The following is an 18,806-nucleotide window of genomic DNA, read 5'->3' on the forward strand; positions in this document are numbered from 1 at the left end:
GATTTAATGAGAATATTTCACTCAAGCGTTATGGACGTATGTTGAACCTAGAATTAAGCTAACGTGTGCTTACTTGGATTAGCGTTTAAGCTGTTCCTAAGTAATGGGCTAATGTATTCATGAATTTTGGAATAGTCTCGGAACATTGGCGGCGAGAAATTTGCATGACAATTAGGTACATCTTTTTAAGAAAATTGGCTAAAGCTAAGGAAATTGGAATAAGTTTTGTGTAAGGGGTGAAACTTATGGAGATATATGGCGTCTTAATGCATTTATACTAGTTAAATCTGTTTCAACGTGAAAAGTCAGCTTTTTCATGAAATCTAACTTTTATATAATTCAAATTCATTCACTGTCCAAAATGTTTTAAAATAAATAAATTACAATTATTTATAAAGATAGATAAATATTTCTTTGTTTTATATTTACGTGGGTTTGTATTAGAATACCGCAACTAATATAATATTAACTATACGTGTATGATTTTATTTTGTCATATTTTTTGTGTAATCGCGTTGTTTTGATTTCATTAATCTGATCTCATATGTGGATGTACAGCTTGTTTAACTTCGGGAAGGCTTGAAAAATTAGTCCTACGTATTGAGATATTATTATCTCAAATTGTATTAAATGCTATCGGTATAAGCTAGCAAAAATTAAATTATATGAACCCGAACGATATATTATGATAATAGCTTTTATAAAAAAAGGTGTTGTGTAGAGACAACGATAAGTTGTATATCCATTTGTCTGTCTAACTAACAATGGTAAATGAAAAATCTTACCAACATTTAATTTTTTTACAATAACATAAGTTCATCTATACTTATAATGTATTTAAAAAATATTATTTAATAAAACCTTACTTTTGCTCGTATGAGTCGAGATGAGAATGCGTGCATCTTAACCGATGATTGCGGGTTTGAACCCAGGCAAGCACCGCAGATTCATGTGCTCAATTTGTCTTTATAATTCATCTCGTGCTCAGCGGTGAAGAAAATCATCGTGAGGAAACCTGCATGTGACAAATTCCATAAAAATTCTGCCACATGTGTATTCCACCAACCCGCATTGGAACAGCGTGCTGGAATATGTTCCAAAAACCTTCTCCACAAAGGGAGAGGAGGCCTTTAGCCCAGCAGTGGGAATTTACAGGCTGTTGTTGTTGTTGTTGTTTGCTTGTATAATGTTGAATGAAAAAAAAAATTAAAATATGAATGCTCCCAAAAATTTTTTAGTTAGAAAAACTTAAACTATTTTTTTATTATAATTACAATTGTTATAAGATTAAAACCATTATGTCATTTTAATATTAAATCAATTGTAATACCGCATTGCCTCCAGCCTTTTTCCTGGGATAAACATCGCGTAGACCTATAATATTAATAACGCAATTCAGGTTCGTATATATAACACTGTGTTACAATTTATCTTAATTATCTCTAGATAATTATGTATACATGTTCTTTCATCTCGATTTCCACAAAATTCTCCAAATATTTCTACGATAAATTATATAATAAATATTAAGTATAAAGACAGTAAATGAAAGTGTTTATTATGAGTAAAATGATTTTGTCCACCAAATAGATATGTCCAAAATATTAAGTATAAGCCATTTATACTTTTAAAGACAAAGATTTGAGTTTATTTGCATGGGGCAAACCCCGTTTTTCTGTTGACACCATGCCCTTGGTTTAACATATATAATTTCATTCGACACATGCAACCTACCTCATGATCAGCATCTTCTACCGAATTTTCACGGGAATGTTCCGAGAAATTGTTCGGATTAATCCCGACTGCTGAATTTCAGCTTCGGACATCTCGCCAAAATTCTAAGTTTCATCCGCACCACCTTAATGTCCGAAAATTCACAACAGCGAGATTTCTCAGACATTTTCTGCCTCGCACAACCACTTTATGGAACCAGCTTTAGTCGGCAGTTTTTCCGAACCGATACGACATGGGAATCTTCAAGAAAAGTGCGTACTCCTTCCTCAAAGGCCGGCAACGCACCTGCTAGCTACCTGGTGCTGCAGTTGTCCATTGGCGGTGGTAGTCACTTTCCATCAGATGAGCCTCCTGCTCGTTTGCCAACTATCACATAAAAATGATGTTTTCTTCTCCATGAAATGTAGTATAAAAAGTTAGTGTGCAAATACATATAAACTTTAATAGGGACTCTATTTGTAAAAATGGTTAAACCTTTTTATACTATTATAAAATAAACATAACAAAATATTTTTAATACATTTAAAATGAAAGCTTGCACACGTATTCGTGTATCGAAATATTCAGATTATTTAACATGAATATCCAATATGAAGTTTTCAATGATAGTCTTTTTATTTTGCGATAAAAATAAACTAATATTAATGAACTTATTTTTGACAAATAGAACGTGGTCTAAGTGGTAAAAAATATTGACCATTTATAACTTCGAAAAAACATCGGAATTAAGTTCGCTCACCCTTCAAACCTTTCCCTGAAAACTTGTTCCACCCGCAGCTTCGCATACTTTCGGTTTATAAGGTATTAGGTGTAAAAATTATTATAATAAGGTATACTATTTTTTATCAGATGCGATTCAGTATTTTGGCCTTGAAAGAATAACATACAGTCAAAGAGATTTTATTGAGACACATTTACCGTCGTATTTACAACATTTTCAAAGATTATTTATTTGTCTTTAAGCTTGACATACATAAACTTATGGAACGACTTTGATGAACATTCATACGGCTATATATGTTTATCTTACTACGATGACGTGAGCCACGAGGCAGCGGAGAAAATCTGCAACGAAACTACATTTATTCACAACCAAGAGCAACCAATGTAAGGTGAGCTTCCATTTCCAGTATATCTATATTAACGGTAGTCAGTTTTAAATGACCCTTGCAATAGATGCCGCAGGCGGAGCTGTAATATATTTATTCATGTAAAAGTGTGTTTATTGGTTATATGGGCTGGAAATTTACATTGGATGCTTTTTAGTCCGGAAAAATACGGTGAGTATAGGAGAATACATTTAAAAATCATTTTAACATCGTTAGACAAATTTTATAGTAAAATAAAATTAGTTACAATTTTAATAAATTGACATTTAACTGACTAGAAATTGCAATTTAATTTCACTGTGAATAAAATATCCTAAATCTTAGACTCATACATGTCTTCAATTCAGCGTTAAATTACTGTGTTAAAAAGGTATCACGCAGCCTTTAGTATACGAACCTTCTATAGATATTCAAGCATTAAATATCAATTACTTTGATCGTACTTTGTGAAATATAGTGTTAAGAAAATAAACGTTTATTTTCAAGTAAAATTATATACAATTCGATAAGAGCATTAGGAATCGAACACACTTAAGGGACTTAGCAAAGCGGAAACGACTGCTACCAAATATTGCTCAGCTGCATTAAAGGTACGGTCACAACTTTGCAATTTATCGAGACGACTGTAAAATATTTTTCAGTTGCGCAGGTGTAACGTAGCTTTACATATGATATCACGTCATGGTCGCTTCCGCCTTGCATGGTCGCTCAGGTGTGAGCGCATCCTTCCTGTACCCTTTTAAATATTCTCAACTTTTATTCAAGCCGTATAACTTGTTAAGTTCCATTACTTGTTTTAAAATATTTATTGTCTTTTGTTAGTTATTGATATTTTATAAAGACTATTTACTTGATTATGTTATCAATAATATCATGGATTTAAAAATCGGAACTTTAAACCAACTTTTGTTATTAAATTAAAGCACTTGGTTAAAGCACTAGTTAATCTTTTTGTGAGCCCATCTGGGATATCAACGATACCTTAGGTATTCTGGCGCAAAGTACAGTATAAGTATAGTGTATTTTGATTCGAAAGGTGAGTGATATAGACTAACAACAGATACAAGAGACATTACATATTAGTTCCCAAGGTTGGTGGCACATTCGCGATGTAAGCATTGGGTGATATATCTTGCATCGCCAGTCTATGTCTGTGTGTCTATGGGCAGTTGTGACTAGTTGCTATCTAACGGGCTATTTAACCTTTTGATTTTTAATTGAAAATAAAAACTCCGTATATAGTAAGAAACTCGTAGATCATTTACATATTTTTATAAAACATTACCAGGATTTACGCAAATATTAAAGACGTAACTTTATCTTATGAATTAGAAATCAATGTTAGATATCGCTCTTTACAAAGTTCTAAGGTATTTTTATACATTGTATCGTTAATTTGATTATCTTTTTATTCATAGTAAAAACATTATTGCTATAATTATAAAGTTACATAAAAAAGTGAACAGTAAATAAGACAAATGACACAAAATAGACTTTTGTAAATTAGCAACGTAAACAAGTATAATGTTATGCAATTGTAAACAAGTGAAGTTTGACGAGGTAGACACTAAAAATTTATTCTATAAAAAAACAAAAATGTATTCCATTACTGTTCTATTATTATGACAGTGACCCGGCTGGGTAGGTATCATCCACTCATCAGATATTCCACCGGCAAACAGCAGTACTCACTCAGTGTTGCTGTGTTTCGGGATGAGTGAGCCAATGTTACATCAGCCACAAGGGACATAACATCTTAGTTTCGAAGGTTGGTGGCGCATTGACGATTTAAGGAATGGTTATTATTGGCGATGGGGGCCACTTTCCATCAGGTGCCCCATTTGCTCCCCTGCAACCGATATATTTAAAAATCCATTGAGTTAATTTATAAACATCATTTCATCGATATTTACTGATACTGCTGTTGTACAAAAACCCACTATGAAAACGATTTCCTAAAAAGTTCATTAAGCGTTTTCCCAGCTGTGGGCTATTTACAAATTGGTCCATATTTACGTGGTATAAACAAACATATATGGAAAAAAAGATTTGGCTTAACTACTTGCAGTATACAAATGTTTCCATCCAAGCGAGAAAAGGCCAAAGTGCTTTTTGTCATCGCGTCAACATATTACAGCATGCTTCAAGGGACAACCATCATTACAGTCTTAAGATGAATAAACTAAAAAGTTTCTACTCAAGATAATGTAAAAGATTTTGTTTTTTTCGTGTCTTTTTAATATGTACTCTTAAAATAAATTGTAAGATCCGTTGTATAAAGATATCGTAGGAATGTTGCAAAAGTATCATACTTTTGCTGTGTGTGTGTTTTTTATGCGAAATAGATTTGAAAGTATCATTAGAAAGATAATGTTTCTAGTGTTTCGAATATCTTTATAATATGTTTAACTATTATCATAACTGTGTAGTCACGGCCCCTAAAATTTCAGCCGATTTTGACGAATTATGTACAAAAAAATTAAAATGTGGAATGTTCGACTACAGCCTGTAAATTTCCCACTTCTGGGCTAAGGCCTTCTCTCCCTTTGAGGAGAAAGTTTGGAGCAAATTCCACCATGCTTCTCCAATGCGAGTTGGTGGATACACATCTGGCAGATTTTCGTTGAATTTAGTCACATGCAGGTTTCCTTACGAAGTTTTTCTTCACTGCCGAGCACGAGATGAATTATAAACATAAAATGATCGACCACTACACAAACATGAACATAATAATATATAAACAGTAAATTTTAAATCTGACGTAATTTATAAAATAAAAACTCTATCACAATGAAATTATACGAAGAATAAGAGAAAGTCCTAATGATAGATTCCATGATGACGTGCACGTTCGGGTAATTTAGTTCCACGATAACACGAATGGACGCGCTGAGAGATAATTGAAAATACTCCTCTTTTGAGCAAGCGTAGCGTAGTATGAAGATTGAATAATTAATTGCAACACTATTGTCTTCGGTTTTCGCAATCGCTACAAAAAACTCTTTAAACCGATTTCAATTCAGATGGTAGAAAAGATTTCTGAAACAGAAACACGAAGTATATTTGTATTAGAGAGGTATTTGTTTTGGTATTGGAGGCTTTAGTGCAATCACTAATAAATAGAATTTTAACAAAAAGAAAAACCGACTTCAAACAAAACACTATTTTAAAACAAATGAATATGCACGAAAAAGTAATAAAAATAATTGCGTATTCAACATATTTTTTAGAGTCTTCCTAAGTTAAATGAAATGAAAAATATTAGACTACTTAAAAGTCGATTAACGATTATATCATGTAGTTATAGTTATTGGTATATTTGGAGCCGGTGTCAGCCAATAAAACCCTACAGTATAACACCCTACAGTAAAATGGGACCCCACGGAAAGCACTACCTTTCAAACAAAAAAAAAATTATCAAAATCGGTCCACCCAGTGAAAAGTTATGAGGTAACAAACATAAGAATAAAAAAAAAATTCAGACGAATTGATAACCTCCTCCTTTTGGAAGTCGGTTGAAAATAATGAAAATAAAAGCAAAACAAAATATTCGATTGATAACATTTATAATTATAATCATACCTCAATTCATCAGTATTGGTATGTATGTCATTGTCCCAAGGGTTATCTCAACGGAAATATTATTTAACAAATTATTATTTTTTACATTGGAGTGTTAATGTCCAAACCATTCCACCAAGGGTAAAATAGTTTATTTTCGTAATCTGAGTTCCTGCACTAAAAATCATGATTTCAAACATTTATCTAAATTTTTTTAAGTTGATGTATATTCAATAACATATTAAGATTAGTCTTATTATTTAAAGAAAAGATTATACATACTATTATAAATTAATAATTAAAAAATGTACTCTATTTCGCGACTAAGTATTCGCCGCGGATTCCGGTTGACATCGTGGCATGCGCTGTACTGATTCATATTTTTGTTTTCATCGCCCATCGTGTCGTGATGCTCGTGCAATTCGCTCGGCAACATTCGCCGTTCGCGCTGCTGCTTTATTTTGCCCATGCCAATATAATTATTGACATAGTGTTTAATTGATCTACTAACTTGAAAAAATGCTTCATATAATTTACAAAATTATTTATATGTAAGGAAAAATCTTTTAATGTTTTTTCTTCCTCATTATGAAGTCTGTTATGAAGACCTTGTGATAAGCCTTATAAGTTAATTTTATAACAAATAATACAATCAAAATTTACGATAAATAACATCATTATATTTCAAGATCAAGTACCAATTAGTATATGTTAAACAAATAACATTTCGAATACATCATTATTTGTTGTTTTTTTTAATGTTCAATGTTAATACACAAACATTTTGACTACATTTATTTCAAGATATTTGTGTATTATCTTTGCATTAATTAAAATACAATTCCAATCATAGTTAACATATGACTATTAATTAGCTAAATCGAATATTTGTTGTTGAGCACGAGATTGAGATGAGATTGCAATATCAGTATAATTGATTAAATTAGCTCAATATTGTGAGAACAAGCTAATGCATTATCAGCTATTCACTACTCTTACTTCGTTGTGTTGGAATTGATTTATTTTAAATTTGGAATTGTGTTAACAGTACGAAAGTATTTTATTTAAGTGAAAGTACTAAGTATACACTTTGTAAACTTCTGGGGTATAGATGCTAGTCAGACACTTGAAAGTTTATCTTAATGGTGGGATAAACTGAATTATGAATCAAGGATAAATCTATGGGAAGATTATTATAGAAATATAAACTTCATTTCAATCCGAATAAATCACTTCCTTAAAATTGTACACTCTCAAGAGAAGATACAAAGTATATTAGGTAATATCACATTATCAATAAATAAAATAAGAATATCAAAGAATTTAATTTAGTAGATATATCGCGATACATCAATTTGTTTTGAAAGTGACCCCGTGGATAGAACACTTAGTTCAAATGAAGTCAAAACGAGCAGATTTTTTCTGTACATAAATTTGTCGCAATGAAGCAGCATTTACACATCATATACACCTACAGTGCACGAGGGTGCGCCTTCTCTATTTCATCGCTCTAATATTTCGATGGAATATTACACCCACATCCACATTTAAGGCGCTGTCAACATTTGGAATCTTACTGTTGGTCGCAACCGAGGATTCCTCCACAGAAAAACTCTTTAATTTTATACAGTCAATGGTAAATTAAACACCTAATTATGGAATCTAAGATAATGCTATAATTATTATTACTGTAGTTATGCTACCTCGCTAACGCTTCATACCGGAATTTTACGTAATGTTTAGTAGAATAAATGTTGAGCTAACGTAAAGTCCTAACACCAGTAAATTATATGGGTGTACGAGAAGAGCTATAAAGTTAAAACATACAATCCACATGTTGTACAAACAGAGAAACTAAGCACTTGTTACGAATAATTATCGCGATAGAGCGTTATCTCTTCCAATCAATTTGGGTGATCCGCCCTCCATGTGGTACTCGTTATTTGCGTTAGTGGACCTACTATTTTAATTTACATTTGTTTTGTTATTAATGAATGTTGTTACGTCATGGTTTGTGTAATCGATTAATTTGTTTATCTATTTTAATGTCATGTATGTGAAAGAAATTCTGTCTGTCAGTTTGTCTGACCAAACGGCAGAGCCGAATTTGACTGAATTTAGTTTTAAGCAAACTTGACCTCCAAGAAAGTAGATAGACTACTTTTTTATCTAACACATGACATCCAACACCCATAAAAGCAAGCGAAGCCGCGAATACTAAGTTTTTACAAATAAATTAAAAAAAATGTTTCTGTATTTGTCGTTTAGTCGTTTGTAAATCATACGATTGTGATGAAATGTTAAAGATCTGAGTACACCTCAGGTTCCTTACTAATGAAAATTGCTTTTGTATGACGGTGAACTAGTTATAAATTTTTCGAGAGAATAACACATAAAATCAGGAAGAAATATTTTTAAATCATTATGCGTAACCAATTAAAATACGAAAGAGAATTATGTAACCGACTTGTATTTTACGACGCCATCAAACAATAATAAATTTGAGTCGAGTCGAGACGAGTAATGGAATCCTTCCACGTGGCACCTACACTCAATCGATTGACCGAGTAATTAGGTATACATAATAACTTGTAAAAATGGAGTCGCGTTTAATAATGTATAAATGTCAGTGTTTATATTTTATGCTCCCATTCTCCATTTCCGTACGGTGTCAAATGTCACCTTAATAAAGAATTCTTTTATCAATATAACAATGGTTAAATTTATTTCAGAAAATTTCTACGTACTCTATAGGAATATATATAATAATAAGGAATTTATTAGTAATATACGCTATTGAGTCTAATTATATTATTTTAAAGCTCCACTGAAATGTGTGAATGATACGGGAATTCTTTCTTCAGTAGGAATTTTAGAAAGACTTAATTGTTTAGAAATAAATATTTGTTAAACTAGGTTATTTATAATATAGTTAAGTTGTTTGTTTGCCAAAATCTTGCATGAGTGTATGTAAGACGCTTGTCAGTTTATTTTCTTTCGCTGTTCCTTAGGAAGCTTGCACCCGCTAGTAAATAAGATAGTTTTGAATCTCCTTTACGTGGGAAACTTTTCTGAGTAAAAATCTGGGATTTTATGGGCTTAAAGTTGCAAATCCTTTTCTAGGATAGTATCTTTCAAGTAGTAAGCGATAAAAATCTTAGGCTTACATTTTATAACATTTTAAAGTATATATTCAGGAGTTTAAGCATGACGGAATGTCAAAATAAATTGTTTCGTTCGCATTACTATATTAGAAACATTATTTTTAATTGAAAATAATAATACCCGTTCTTTATTGGTGAAGCAAACAATGTTTAAAGTCTTCGAAAGTCAAATTAATATGGATAAATCAATACTGTTGAAAAATTCAATATTTAATTCAACGCCCGATGAACACGTTTTAAAATTAATTCGTAAGAGCGTGCAAAGTATTTAAGTGATCTTGCATATTGAAAATATATACGCACTGCATAATAACATATTTTTACTAATTATAAACTATCTTTCGCAAAGCATTCGATTATGTCAATAAACAACCCTCGAAGATGATAAGTAAGTTCAACTTTTACTTTTGGAAATATCTCTCTTTCTAACATTAACTATGCCATATATCTATCTCACTCCCCTTTGCACCAATTTGATTGTAGAAACACATTATATAAGCGCACACGTGCGATGTCGACCAACGCTAAGTTTGAAATTGTGAACGTCACCACACTGAAACTATACGTAAGAGAATGGCTGTTGCCTATAGCAATACGATAACTGTTTTATTGTATAGCTTACGTAATATACAAATTGAAGGAAAAACTCTTACTAAATAAAACATATATATACGACGCACATCAAGATACAAACAAACAAAAGTAATAATTTTTAAGCGACTTTACCTGTAAAAGTATCAGTTAACAATAAGTCGTTTTAAAGATTCGATACTTGCTTTCTATACGTATTTGTTGCGTAGAATAAAAGGAACAAAATTTGATTTTGTTATAAACACAATTGTTTCATCATAATAATCAAAGATATTTTCGGTAGTTAACACTTTGAAATGGCGTTCGTGCTACGAATTGTCCTTATATCGTAACCGCACTTTTATTTGAATACATTTTTACGATTACTTAAAAAGTTCGTGTCAGACTTACAAATCATTTTAATCATTTCACATTTACTTTTATTAAATGACACCTTTATGATAAGATTTTACGTATATACATCATTAAGTGTGTCCTACAGTAAGACTGTAGTGTACATCATTATCATCATTACCATAGAACATGGAATAAAACAAAGTCGCTTAACGCTCTCTGACTTTATGTATGCTTGGATCTTTTTTTAATGGATAGAGTTTAGAGAAGGGTTTTCTATATGAACAATATAGTTAGCAGACACTGATAATTTTAGAAATGTCTATTGTAATGTCGTAAATATACAAATTGTGTAGCATATTTAATATCAGTCTTGCACCTGTGTGAACCCGGGCGGGTCACTAGTTTATGAATAAATAAATCTTATTTATTTTAGAGGATTTAAATTAGTCTGCACTAGAATTAGTCTAGAGTAGTCTAGTCTCATAATATATTTATATTGACCATCTATAAATGTTCGGTCTATTTCAAACTTAAGCTCCGATATAAATGATCAGAAGCTTCCAATTGATATCGTATAAAAATAGTAAAAACAATATACGAAACCTTTAACTTGTCAATTTATTTTAAAACGAAGACTATTAAAAGATACGATAGAAAGCTGACGTAACGTAAAAGAGAAATCAGAAATGGCGTGAACTTTTGTAACACCCGAACAAAAAGATAATAAGTTGCGAATTAACGAAGACTTGTAGAAATGTCATTATTTTTAATTTTAAATACTCGCCGTGTAGCAGGGGATCTCCCTTCGGGAATATAACTCAGAAACAAACCAAAGTTCCTTAAATATTAGAGTTTTTTATTAACCTGCATTACCCATTTCCTCTCTACTTTAGTCTTTTTTTATGTGATAGGTGGCAAACGAGCAGGAGGCTCATTCATATTGGTAACCTTGTTTAAAGACGAATTGCTATACAAACTGTCATCCCTAATTTTACCTTCTCAAGTAGCTAATTATATAAAGCGCGAAAGATTCCCTTTTAATGGAATACGAGAGATTTTAATATGCCATCTTTGATAAATGCAAGTTTCTGAGGAAATTACATCTTGTTTTATGTCGCTTTTCTCTATATACTTAACGTATAATATAAACCTAAATACCGATTTTCAAGCTGGAATCTAGAATAAATGGAATAAACTTTCATGAACAACCTTACGAATTTTCATTTTCATTTTTTTACGTGCAATAATAACTTCCTGTGTAAAATTTCATCGCGTTACAGTCCACTGGAGTGTAAAAGGATGGACACACAACGCATGGCAAAACCATTGTTTAAGCTGTACGTTGTATGTCAGTCAGTAATTTTCGATTCTACTCGATTTTGAGCCTGCAGTGGAGTCCTTTTCTTTATATATTTTATTCCGATGGCCCTTCCACGTCCGGATTTCTTAGGAAAAGTCAATACAAATATCACGATTTTATTTGAAATAAAAGACAAATATATATTTCAAATACGATCCCTGAAAGCTCAGAGACTAACGGCTCCGTTTATATTATTTTGAAGTCGTTAAATTACTGAAGTGAAATCGTTAAATCTTTCGAAAAAAATCGCAATGTTAGCGGAATTCTCAATGTAATTTTTAGAATAACGTGTGAAGAAAATGCATTATAACATTTCACTTCGATAATGGAACGAACCATTTATTGTAAAAAATGGGTTCAATTATCCTTTGAATAAAATATTACTTTTAATTTTGAATAAGACTTTCGTAAAAGTTAAATGCGATAAAAGGAACAAAAACTTTTAATCAAATAAAATGGTGTAAACGATACTCGAGTATTATTAATAAATAATCGAAAAATATTTAAATGGAGCGAAAAACGGACGAACAGGTCGGTCTTTTTGTAATGTTGTTCAATTTATTTTACTATACTTAATACGTAGTAAAAAAAATAAGAACACAGATATTCGTTAATAAAATACAGATATTTTTCCAAATATTTATAATATTTAAGATTGTAGAGTGCACTCTACAATCAGTTCGTATACTATAAAAAAAAATGTTATAAATATTTGGAAAAATATCTTTATTTTACTACATACAGTTCGTATATTTCATGCCTACTCCTACACTGCAGTGTAGGAGTAGGCATGAAACATAAAACGCATAACGCCGTTTGCCGCCACGATATGGTAGTTGGTATTAACCTCGAACCGCACCAATTTTATCAATACGATATTTCGCGTTTATTCAAAAAATTCAAATTTGTCACACGTTAACAATTTACTAAATTGCATTTTAGATTCCTCTTTCATTTTCTGTACATCTACGGTTGGAGTTTTACAAAATGAGACTGTGACCAAATTTTTATAGACAGCTATCGTCGCAAAATGTGCTGCAGATGTCCATGGCCGGTGATAGTTACATTACTTTACTGAGGCAAAGATCAGGTTACGCTATCAATATATGTACATATGACATTTCACGTCAATAATAACAATGGCTTTAACGTGTCAGTAAGTTTATAATTTACATATAATATTAAATAATGGACGACATTACATACATTACTTTGATCCCATTGTAAGTAGCTAAAGAACTTACTTTATAGAAAATCAGAAGTAACGACGATACCACAAGCAAAGAACCTAGGACACACAACTTGACAATGGAGGCCGTCAATTTATTTTCAATTATATTATGTATTCGATTGTTGTTTATTGAGTTATTTCTATGATATTTTGACTTTTGAACTCGTTTGAACAGTAATATAGTATTAGACGCGTACACGTTGAAAACGTATTACGTATTAATGGTTGATTTGTATAACATTTATTTAACGATTACTTTAATTTAAGCGCATAAAATAGTTTTTCTATTTTATACAGTAAAATCAAGAGTCAATTAGGAACAAGTGTAATTTAATTTAACTTTGAGTAATTTATTTTAATTTTATTAGCAGTAACGAAAAATACCTTACTTTGCGAACGTAAATAAACATTTGTTTTCAAACCGTTTAATACTTATACACATAACTCTTGTAAATATAAGTAGCGGTGTGCATACCTATTTGCATATGTAATATTTGATCTATGTAAACAATATATCATTCTGTAAATTTTATTGAATTGAATTATTTAAAATAATTATTGTATAAAATCATTTTTGAGTGCCCAGAAATGGTGGTTATGTGGTTATCGCAGTATCAATACGCATTGAACACGTTAAACCCACGTAAATCGGTTGCTTTAAATAAACCTAAAAATATTAAACGAATTGATTATCGTTTTACTTTTTTATGGAAGTAAATGAAGTAAAAAATTACAGACCAGTGACATACATTATTATATAATAATATGCTCGTGTCAATAATGTCTCAAGTCTGACATTGCCCTTAATCGACTCTAGAGGAGTTGCGTGAGTCAGGAAGTATAAAGGAAGTGACGCTTTCGTTTTTTTAAGCCGTTTTCCGCCGATAGCCGACGAATAGCGTTAAACGTGCTTAATGATTACACTCAAGTTATATTTCTTATTGACAATTTAATATATTTTGTTCATAATATATTCGACAAACTTTCGACGCGATCACAGATAATTTCAAGGTCAAATACAACTGCACATTTTTGATGCCCATAAGTTTAATTCCATTCACGGTGAAGTAAGTTCATAATGATGAAATAGCTTATTTTTATGTTTTCGGTATACTAATCAGATCATAATTTTGCGTTAATCCTAATATTTAGAAACTAGTTTCGTAATAAAAAATGTGTCTTCATTAAACTGAATGCATTATTTAAAAAGACTTAAGAAAGTATAACTTGTAATACTATGTGTATTTTATTATTTTTTCTTGTTTAATATTTTATTCTCATCATAGCAATGACTTGTTACAGGCCACAATAAAACAGTATTATATTTCTTATTTTTTAAAAAGATTTAGAATATGACCAGCACGCTAGTCTACTGTTTGACTGTTAAACTCGTAAACATATATAGGTACATATCTGCCGACCCGTATCTTCAGATCCTGAACGCAATCGATTAAAACTTCGTGAAGTTATTTCCGTTCATGTTTTCCTTCAATCTCGTCGAATACGAGACAATCCAGTGATGCTGGCTCGAATTCAAATGAGCGATCTTCAGGTGAGATAAAATATTTCTTTACACAACATCTTCGTATTACATTCGGGTTACTGTGACTGAAAAACTCATAATAATGAAATGAAGATGTCACAAATAAAATAACCTAAAGGACTAAATAAATTTTAATATTAACTAATGTTATATATGTAAAATTGAGTGTGTTGGCTTATTACCATTACATGGCTAGACTACTTAACTGTTCATCACGCCTAGGAGTCGTGGTAGTAACAGACCTGCATGGTAAAGGTATCGTGAAGAAATATAGTGTAATCCAAATTTTGAGTAGCTCAGAAGGAGATGTGCCCTTACTCTAGCTGCAATAATCCTACTACACTGTCCGAGTACAAAAGATTATTTAGAATGATAAAAATAAAATAACTTGGCACCGGCCATCAAATTCAGCGATAATTAACAGCTAAAAATTTAATATTAATTCGATAATGGATAACATTATCCATTACCGAGTTTTTGACATTAATCTTTTATAAGTGCTGTCACAGCGTACGGTTAATAAACTCCATGAACATTTTAAACGACTGTGTGCTTCCGGAACGGAACGGTATTAATTTATTGTAAACAAGTTTAAAGATTGGAACGCACTCCAAAACATCTCTCATTGGATTTAAAAAAAAAAAGAACGATCCTTACATTGGTCGCATTTGATGTTAATAACATTAATTTAAAAAAAAATAGGTTGGTATTGCGACTGTCAATTTTAGCACCACGCTGATTGGTCAATGAAATAGAGCGCGCTTCCTTATCTTTTTGTTACAAAATTTCGTCCCTTTTCATTATATTTCTCCCACACATTTCATGAAAGCGGGACTAAAGATGTTACCAATCAAAAATATTTATTAGATTCATTTTTTAACTTTTGTTACCTTTAAAGGAAAATAAAGGAAACAAGTATGATCACTTCGTTGGTTGTTAATCGATCTGTCTGTCTGTCCGTCAAGACTAGAGAAGATTGATATCGAATATTGAAGGTTAAGGAAACTATAAGACTAGGCAATCAATACAAAATATACATATCGATCAGCCTCAATGTTTTTATTTATTTTAATTCTTATTCCATTAATCAATCATTGCGAACTACAAATGCGATCACAAATCTGTAGTCAGACACTTTTTTGTAGTAATATTCGCGTTTTATCGACTGCAATAATCTTAAAATGGATAAAAGATAAAGTTCGGTTTTATTTTTAAATGTGACATTCAGATGTTTACTCAAACAACGCTGAATCTCTTTCCACTGTCAAGTCAATTTTGACGGAAAGCAAAAGTATTGTAACGAAATACACGCTAAAAAAACATTTATAAGGATAGACGTACTCATAAGTGGTCTAGACTGACCACTATTGGTCTTTAAACTTATTAAACAAAATAAAAAAAAAGTTCACTGAAATGCACTGAAATGAAATAAATTAAGTGTTGAGTTTCATAACCACAATGAAATCAGCGAATTGATGTGCGTAGGTAGGTACATCGCGAAATTTTCGAACCGAAACTTTGTTTCCACACTGTTTTTCAAATAAATACATTTAAACAGCCTGATTGTTAACTCGCTTAATGAAATTTTCTGTACACTACTGTCTATTATATCGACAGACGCCCGTTTGTTTGTGGTGGTCCTTTGTCTCAAACCGACTTGATTTGATTAGTTTCTTCGGCTTTACATAATATTTACAAATAATTTTTAACTAAAAAGTCCTTAATAATAATGAAACAGTACAAAGTTACCTTTTACTCTCAAAAGAAAGGACTTGATGTCAAAAATTAAAAAAGTAATCTATTGCAATTACACGACTTCTTCAAGTGAAATCCACTTGTGTTACGTATCGCCGTCCACTCAACGACTACAATGAGGAACTTATTAAAAATACTAAGCACACATATTGACAAAGATAAGACATTATTTCTATTAAAAAAAAACATATAAAAAAATAATAGTGACAGCCTGTAAATTTTTCCCGGGCCTCCTCTCCCTTTGAAGAGGAGGAGCATATTCCACCACGCTGCACAAAAGTGGGTTGATTGATTCATGTATCAGAATTTCCTTGAAATTAGACTCACGTAGGTTTCCTCTGACGTTTTCCTTCACCGCCGAGCTCGATATGAATTACAAACACCAATTAAGCATATGAATATTCAGTGGTGCTTGCCGGGGTTTGAACCCTCAATTATCGGTTAAGATAAACGCGCTCTAACCACCGGGCCATCTCGGCTCTGAAATAAATAATTTACACGCGTGAATGTCGTATTTGAAGTGATTGCGGTGACAAATGTCAACGTGATGGTAAACACGGGTGTAAGTGAGACTCGAGTGAGCAAAGCCAATGTTATTAATTACTAATTAGACGGTAAAGTAAAAAAAAAATCATAGTACGTTTTAGTTCATGATCAAGTTAATAGCATCGCGTGGTTCAACTACTTAGGCAACAGTTGAGAAGTATGAAGTCTTGTTATGGTTGAAGGTAAATAGAAAATTAACGCACACATTCAAAGCGTTCATTCTTAACGATTTTTTTGTTACAAATCAAATGTATGTAGTATGATTGACTTTTGCCACTCTATATATTTATATATAAACTAGCTGTGCCCGCGACGTTGTAAGAGATTGACTTTAACAAAAAATATATTAGTGTAACCTTATCTTAGTTACTCCTTATCTGCCAGTGAAAATCCCGTCAAAATTGGTCCAGCCATTCCACAGATTACCCGGGACAAACAGAAAGACGGACATTGTTATATGTACCGTGTATACATACATGTACATTGTGTAAAAAAGGGCTACTTTAATATTACAAACAGGCACTCTAATTATATTATTTGTATAAAGTATATATGTATCTTGGTTTAGTTTGCGATTGTAATTCGTCATATTATGTATTTAAAAAGGACATAATATTCATTACATATGAAAAATTCACTAAAAATAAAAATTATTATTATAGTGTAATATACACTGATCTCAATATATACATACATATCTTATACATGGGCAACTGATGGCCGTGGATGTTGTTAAATTAAATAATAAAAAAATACATTTACATATAAACCGTTCGCCATGACACGAGTCCTAAACACACATCACGACAACATCTTCCGGGTATTACTTGTATTATATTACGAAAAAATGATATCTTGTCTTTTTCGAAAAACATTTTCCGATAAAACTTGGTTTACGAAATTATCATGTGTTATTTCAAAGTAAAGCTGAACAATGTCTCAATAAGTTTTGAGTACAATTTGCTTTTTAGATGTGATATCATGATGGATTTATATTGTTAAATAGTTTCAATTATTACGTTCTCGTTTTTGAAACCAATATAAAATCTTAACTCGCAACTTTGAGAGTGCATTATGAAAAGAGTCCTGAAATAAGCCAGATAAAAGATTCAAACACATCTTCACACTGATGTTTTCCTTTACAACCGAGCATAAAATGAATTATAAACATAAATAAGTTACAAGAAAATTTTACCTGATTTATAACCTGGTTTCGAATCAGCAACCATCGTTTAGAAGCGTTGTAACCACTGGGTAATGCCTCACCTTCATCAGAATTGGTAATAAAACAGTATATCATTTAGGAACAAATTAAAACAAATTATATAATCAGGTTCGTGTTGAATCTGTTTAAACAATAAACGGCAATTGATATAAATTATTAGTAATATGTTAAAGTATTGTAACATATGGTGCGTGAACAACAATTAATCAGAGTTTCCCATTAGTCAAGTGCTGGCTCCTCGCGATAAGCTTTGATGAATGCCGTCGTCAACGGCTTTCGAGATATTGAGATTATTATACAGCCATAAATATAGCTTGAGTTTTTTTATATCCATCAATTAGGTGCAATGAAATGAAAAACGGTAGATATTTTATAGGTTATTTATCCCAAGATTTTGACTAAGTCATCGAAATGATTTTTGTGTTGATAAGTTAACTGACCACAATTTCACTTTATCCTTAAGAGACATATGTCATTTCATACATTGGCATACGTTTTAGGTTTCGTGTTATTTGTTAGCCTTATAGTTTTAAAGGAAACGGATCAGCTATTTACACAGTCATAGGTTTAATCTTACTTATTCTCATACTTTTCTCGAAAGTATACACGTGTAGAATATTTGCTCGGTATTCTAGGTTTACGTGAAAAGAC

At 31.5% G+C, this 18,806-nt stretch overlaps 1 protein-coding gene across 6 annotated transcripts in view; it reads right to left on the reverse strand.

The window, feature by feature from the left end:
* LOC124543380 (potassium voltage-gated channel protein Shaker) overlaps positions 1 to 18,806 on the reverse strand; it is a 358,981-nt gene that overhangs the window by 181,069 nt on the left and 159,106 nt on the right. The gene's annotated exons all lie outside the window — the stretch shown is intronic.

The sequence above is a fragment of the Vanessa cardui genome, chromosome Z, assembly GCF_905220365.1.
Source record: "Vanessa cardui chromosome Z, ilVanCard2.1, whole genome shotgun sequence".
Lineage (NCBI taxonomy): Eukaryota > Metazoa > Arthropoda > Insecta > Lepidoptera > Nymphalidae > Vanessa > Vanessa cardui.